Below are 7,691 nucleotides of genomic sequence, written 5' to 3'. Positions count from 1 at the left end.
TTTATCCACCATGACTCCCAAGTCACTGCTCCCCTGGCCAGAGTCCTCCATTGTGTAAGTATGGACTACATTCTTTGTTTGTGGAGGTATCCATTTATATTTAGCCATATTAAAGCACGCATTGTTTGCTTGCACCCAGCTTATCAAGCGATCCAGATTGCTCTCTGTGAGTCACCTGTCCTCTTCATTATTTACCACTCCCCCCAGTTATTTCTCAGGTAAATAATTTTCAACAATAAACAAAGGGCACACAAAATTTGTGTAGGATACAGGTAAATTGGAGGTTTGAAAGGAGTGATGTCCCTCAAAGTGAGACAGATTGGAGAGCTACAGATAATGTTCAGTGAAGCAGTAAAAGCCAAACATTTCAGTACTGAGGCCTTTTTGCTGATTATGGCTTTAGCTATTGTTTTGTCTTCGAAGAGTGTAAAAATTCAAGGCCACACAATCAATAATATCCTATCAGGTGCCAATTTTTTCCTCTGTACTTCACAGCTGTATTTTCTAGAACAATCCTTTTTATTATTACATTATGGATATGACACACTATTAACAACCGAACTGTAACTCTCAGTGGTGGCATATATACAAGGGTATTGCATGCCCCAAGTCCCTACAGTATTTTATGCAATTAGTAGAACATTTAGAAGCTTACCTGGTAGCTGTCAAAATACATCAAGCTTGTGAAATTGCAGTTATCCTGACTTCAGGAATTGATGAACCTACTGCTAATAACAGTCAGCAGTGACTAACCATTTCACTGTGGGGTCACTCACCAATGCAATTGCTACAGTACCATGTAAGCTGTCAAGGCAACACAAAAACTTACCACTTCAGAGAAGAGTCTCATATCCATCCGTGTTACAGCACCAGGAGAGAAGGCAAGTGTAGCAAGTAGGGAGATTTTTTTTGAACTCTTTAGTAATACAACATGACTGAAGCCTCCAAAAGGATAACCTATGCCAGCGCAGTGTTAATAACATTAGAGAGTAATCAACTGAATAATCTTATGAACAAGGTCTGAATAGGAATAATAATTAATAAATTTAAAAATGTATAGTGCTCGAGAGAGACTGAAGCTCCTTACCCATTTACATGTAAGAATTCCTAAGAGGGATATTTTCCCCCGCACAGTACAGAAGAGAAAACATACAGCAGTTGCAGAAGGACAAGTTTTGTGTCCTGAGGAGAGGATTGTGAAGCAGGACTCCTAGATTCTATCCCAGACTCTGCCACTGATAGAATTGTGTCAATTTATTCAGTGAGAAATCAAGAACAAACAGGGCCAGACCCTCAGCTGGTGGAAATCAGCATAGCTCCAATTTGATGTTGCCTTTCTGGAAACAGGGAGTATGCTGTATGTCACCTCAATGAAAATTGAGCTTGACATTTTTACACCACCTCGAAATCTACAAAAATCTGCGACAGGTTTTCACGGTGCATTTTGAACTTCAAGGTGAGTTTGGTCACATGGTGGAAGTCAAATGGTTGAAGCTACCTAATATGTCTTCTGATTCCCTGATTCGTTGCTCTTACCCAAGTGGGCAGGAAGGTTAGCAGAAGCCTTTTATCTATCTCTGCATTTCCATTGCACCCATCACTGCAGTACCTAGGTAGTTTAACAATATTGAGGATGGTTTACCGTGTGATTTGTAACCTACTGTTCATGTGTGTTACATGTCTTCATCTAGTAGCTGATCCAAAGAGGTTTATGCATCTGCCACTGCTTGTAGCTAGACGAATTGGTCCATTAGCTTGATTAGTAGCCACTCCAGCCTTTATGGCTGAGGGTTTTAAGTTCAAGCCATGGTGTCAACTATGCATTTAAATACAGTTTTGCTCTGGTGAGATTGGTTTAATGTGTGTATGTTGTTAAAGTTGAAGCTTACCTTTATTAAAGAAAAAAATGTATTCCCTTCAGTCCTAGAAGCAGGGCAAGAATTATTGAAAGGAGACAAGATTATTTAATAAGTGTATATTTTAAAGGAGAAGTGAAATTATTATATCCAGTTTTGGATTCATGTCTGAACATAGGGAAGGATTCTAACCCTGGCTCCAGCAGGGCGTAGGGGCTGTATTCAGCCCACAAAAGTTGCACATGTGGGAACTCCTCTGCTGCAGGTACTGTGTTGGACCATCATAGGCAGCCCTACACTGGCCCACACACAAACCTAGGTTTAGGGAGAATGTCATGAATGGAGCCAGGGGCAGGAGAAGGCATCAGGGACAAGAGGGAGTGGGTCCACAGAACAAACAGCTATGGGTATTCCACCTTGTGCCACAAGCCACAGGTAACCCTAGAGAGGCTCCCATATCCTAAAAATCCACTGAACTCCATCTCACACATACGGCTTTTGCAGAGCAACATTTTTATAGATGTGGTGGTAGGTCTATAAGCCATGTCAAGATCTCCTCTGTGATGTTGTGGATCTCATCCATTTCACCTTTGAATTCCTATTTGGGGCACTGTGTTATGATGCATTTGATGGTTTGGATGTTCTCATTGCAGTCTCATGAAAGGGAGTCTTTGATTTTCCATTTGTGCATCAAATAGCCTCATCTTCCATGGTTTGCTCAGACATGGTTCTGTGTGGTTTAAAGTTTGTGTGGCAGGTCAAAACTGGGAGAGTGGTTTATTGGGTCAGTGACAACGTGCTTGCTTGGATCGCTAGATGAGATCCAGACACTTTGCCATTCCCTGGCCAGATCTAGAGACATGAAGTGGGTGCATGTGGTCCTTAATGATTTTTGTGATTTCTGGTGTTATTGGCCCTGGAGGCTACTTTCTTAAGGTGGTCATGAAAGGTGAGTGTGCACTCATGAATGACACTGAGATATGTTGGCTTTGGATCAGAATGCACAGTTTCACCACAAAACTCAACAATTAGAGGTTTTGTGTAGTTCTGTTGTCAAGGTGGAAAATAGAGACAACCAGTTTGCTCAGATTTGGTCTCAGCCGCCACTTTTGAAAGTACTCCTCCATGATCTTAAGTCAGAGGTAAGGGTCACTTCAAGTTCTTTAAAACAATGGGTCTGAGCTGCAAGTGCCAAATCATCAGCAAACGCAAATTTCTGCACTATCATTTCAGGTGTATCACTCATGTAGATGTTGAAGAGTGTCAGAGTGAGTACAGAGAACGTGTGGGAGCCCACTATTCAAAGTATGCGGCTAGCTGGTTTGACCTCCAAGGTATATGCACAACCTTTGGATTCTAAGCATGGTGTTCAACAGCCGGAGAAGCCGCATGCAGGGGATCACTTTGGCCACTTTCGGTAGCAGTCCATCTTCTCCAGTCCACTGAGCTGCCTATGTTACATTGGGGGCCATTTTGGCCATAAAGCATTGCAGAATTAGAGAGGCTTAAAGGTATCTTTGTCACCTACCCCTGGACTGCACCCCCAGAAGGTACAGGACAGAATCTCAGCCACTGCATGTAGCACAGGTAATGTCTAACCGAAGTAACTGTGTGGTGCGCAGCTGCCTATCCAGTGTGTACTTGGGGCATGTGCTTAATGCATGAATGTGCAGTTTCACTATCTTGGACTATACACTTAAGATTCAGTAATACATTGACTATTACCCATTTCCAATAGTCAGACTAGGGGATCAGATTGCACGGTCTGTCTTACTCGGCTGCTGCTTCTTCCACCTGCATTTTTTTTAGTATTATTTATTAATCATGTTTTTCTGTATCATCATGACTCTTGTGGCTACTGATGTTCAATGTACAGTTCATATATGAATCAGTAATTAGGGGCATTGTGCGATATTAGTGGGGAGCCGGCCAGCTAACCTGCAGTTCCTGCTTCTGAACATTCTGCTCTGAGCCTGCATCTGTGTGTATATCTTCTCATCTTAAATTCCATTTAGTTTCAAACATGCTGCTGCTATTTGCCAGTAACTGGTGCTAATCTCTGGATCCTGATTAGAACTGATCGGGAACTTTTCAATGAAACTTTTCTTTGTCAAAAAATGCCAGTTTGCCAACACCAAAACCTTTTGTGGGAAAGGGTCAGTTTTGATGGATGCTTTTATGTTGAAAAAAGTTTTGAAATGGTCAAAATGACATTTTCTAAGTAAAAAAGTCCAGTTTTCTAGTTCAAAACAATGTACTGCTTAGAATTTAAGACAAATATCATAAAAATAATGTAAAAAAAAAAACAAGACAAAACCAAACCAAAACATTTCAAAAAGAAAAGGAGTACTTGTGGCACCTTAGAGACTAACAAATTTATTTGAGCATAAGCTTTCATGAGCTACAAAAGTGAAAGCTTATGCTCAAATAAATTTGTTAGTCTCTAAGGTGCCACAAGTACTCCTTTTCTTTTTGCGAAAGCATTTCAAGTGTCCCAAACTGGACTTTTTAATTTTTATTTTTGGTTCATGAAAATTTCATGAAATTTCATGAAAGTTCATGAAAATTGAGGTTTTGTCCCAATATCTCAAAAAATTTCACAGGATGAGAAACCATTTTACACCCAGCTTTAGTCCTGACAGGCCTAAATTTCATCATGCGTGACCCTTCCCCCTCCCCCCATGTTCCTCTTGCTTCATGTATATTGGCAAAAATGCTGCTCCTCAAATCACCTCTGTGCTAATTTGTCATTTAGGGGAGGTGGTGGCATCAGCGAGCTGATCTCACAACTGGCATGTGGACCTAGGGGCAGATGAGAGACTACACATGTATGGTGAGCGCCCACTGCATCAGCTAGGGGGCAGGAGGAAACTTGGGGCAGGAGACACTCTGCTAAGGCAGTGTCTATACTGCTTCTCCATGTCTGCAAGCATCTGGATCTATGAATGCTGAGAGGACTTGATTAATGAAGGTGGATAGGAGGGGGTGGCAGGACATGCATTCACCCCCTTCCCAACTCCAGTATATTCCTGCGTAAACTCATGCAAATTATTGGTGCTCTGCACACTGCATAAGTGGCTTCGTGTTAGTGTTTTTTAAAATTTCTCCAACTCTTGTGAGTATCTAGTCCATTATACGGATAATGTGGAACTCTTAAAATATCTTTTAATAAGGTGGGAACTAATCCTATGAAAGTTAAAAACTCACCAACATTTGACTAACTTTTTGAATGGCATCTCTCTTGCCTCATCGTTTCACTCACTGCAGCCTGCCCTGTCTGCATGCCTCAGGCTCAGTCCTGCAGTGCTTTCTCATGACAGTCATCTGTACACACCCAAGCAGTACCATTGACTTCCACAGAACTATTCCAGCGCAGGACTGTTCACCTCAGTAACAATTACAGGATCAGGCCCTTGCAGGGGGAATCAATGCTAATTGTAAAGATGAATGAGAAGTCATTTCACATCAGTAAAATGCTATGAAAAAGAAAAGGGGTGAATTTGTATATATATATATATATATATATATAAAAATTATACACGCTCAGACACAAACACACACACGCACACACACATACACAAGCAGAGAATAATTAAGACAGGCACAATTACTCACAATAAAAAGGTTTCCTTGTTAGCCATTCGCATGCTATATTGATGAGGTCTAACGTGTCTGGAATAATAATTGGTAGAGCTTAAAACAAACATTTTGGGCATCGAACAACTAGTGTTTTAAATGTGCAGCTACCTGCAAAGGCTGAGCCTGCCTTGAGCTGCCAGTCTGGTTGAGGTTATGACTGCTGACCTATTTTACAGAGGATTTTTTCTTTTTGTTTTTGCTGAAGGTAGCACCAAACTCCTCAAAACAAATAATGCCGAATTAAAGCAATAGTTCTTTCACAATAGCTTATCTGTAGACCAGTCAGGAACTGTCGACACATTCCAGGAGTCCTTTCTCAGCGCTGAATGATCCTATTAAACCCAGATCCTACAAGTTGCTCATACAGTTGACTCTGAAAAAGATTTGGGGGCCATAGTGAATAATCAGCTGAACTTGAGCTCCCAGTGTGATGCTTTGGCCAAAGAGCTAATGTGAGGTTGGGATACATAAATGGGAATCTCAAGTAGGAGTAGAGAGGTTATTTTCCCTCAGTATTTGGCACTGGTGTGACTGCTGCTGGAATACTGTGTCCAGTTCTGGTGCCCACAATTCAAGAAGGATTCTGATAAATTGCAGTGGGGTCAGAGAAGAACCATGAGAAGGATTAAAGGATTAGAAAACATGCCTTATAGTGCTTGAGATTGTTGAGTCTATTTTGCTTAACAAAGAGAAGGTTAAGAGGTGACTTGATCACAGACTATAAGTACATACATGGGGAACAACTATTTCATAATGGGCTCTTCAATCTAACAGAGAAAGGTATAACATGATCCAATGGCTGGAAGGTAAAGATAGACACATTCAGACTGGACATAAGGAATACATATTTAATGGGGAGAGTAATAAACCATTGGAACAGTTTACCAATGGTTGTGGTTGGATTCTCCATCACTGACAATTTTTTAAATCAAGATTGGATGTTTTGCTTATAGATGGTCTCTTGGGATTATTTTGGGGAAGTTCTATGCCCTGCGTTATACAGTGGTCCCTTCTAGCCTTAGACTCTATGAATCTACAAGCAGACACCTGTGTTTATGCAGAACAGCCATGACTTGAATCAGATTTTAGGACTGGGGCTCAGGTTTGGGAATATACAGATGATCACCGAGTCAGTCTGGTCTAGTGAATAAGGCACTGGAGTGGAAGACAGGAGATCTGGATTGTTGCTTCATCATAACCACTAACCTGCTTTTCATATTAGAAAAGTCTCTGTGCCTCGTTTTATCTCCCATCTTTTGCCTATTTTGTCTTAGACTGTAAGCTCTTTGGGGTAGGGCCTCTCTCTTATTCTTTGTGTCTATAGTGGCTAGCACAGTGGAGCCCCTAGCTTAAGTGCTACCGTAATGCAAATAATAAGCAACCTTGGAACATTTTTATAACTGGTATAACTCCCATCACTACTATACATCCTGGCAAAGTCATGCTATCCCACAAAGCATCCCTAGTCAATGATACCATTTCTTCATATGATCATACATCCATCATTTGTAGTCATCTTGAAAAGATTTATGAAGTACTAAGACGACATAATAGATAAAGGAAAAAAGCCGGGTGGAGGGGGAGATGGTGATGTGGGGAGATGGAGAAAATAGTAGTCCCTTTGGGTGCATTTTATGTTACTTTGAATTGTCGTCCAATATTTGGATAACAGGATCTTAGCAGTACAAATAGGTAGAGAGATGCTTCATGAGCAATAACCCACAATAAAATGCAATTGCAGAAAATTTATTTTTTGAAGAAAGCAGTTTGTCTTCCAAAAAACATTCACATTAATACATGTTAGTTAATTTATTTCATATTTATTGGCTTGGATAGGGAAAATAGACTGTATCCTGTGAAAGCAGGTATATCCATGCCTGAAGTTCTATCGGAAAATATCTAGCAGATTTCTATATAAAAATTCAAATAGGCTTTACCTTTTACGGCCTTGAGAGACAATAGATAGATTAAAAGTTAGCTTGAAAAAATGCCTGAGGGAGCAAACAGTTCTTAATGAGAACATACCGAATGAAATTAAAATGCAGCCTAATAAAGATATATTCAAAATGTAATGTCAGCAAAGGCATATTATTGCAATAGAATTCCCATCCATAAAAATGCACACCATTTGGTCTAGCTGGAAAAGCTGAATGGGGAAAACGTACATAGAACCCTTTATGATCTCCCGAGTCACAA

Source organism: Natator depressus, chromosome 3 (genome assembly GCF_965152275.1).
Source record: "Natator depressus isolate rNatDep1 chromosome 3, rNatDep2.hap1, whole genome shotgun sequence".
Classification (NCBI taxonomy): Eukaryota; Metazoa; Chordata; order Testudines; family Cheloniidae; genus Natator; species Natator depressus.
The sequence above is the reverse complement of the archived record's forward strand: the minus strand, read 5'-3'. Positions refer to the sequence as shown.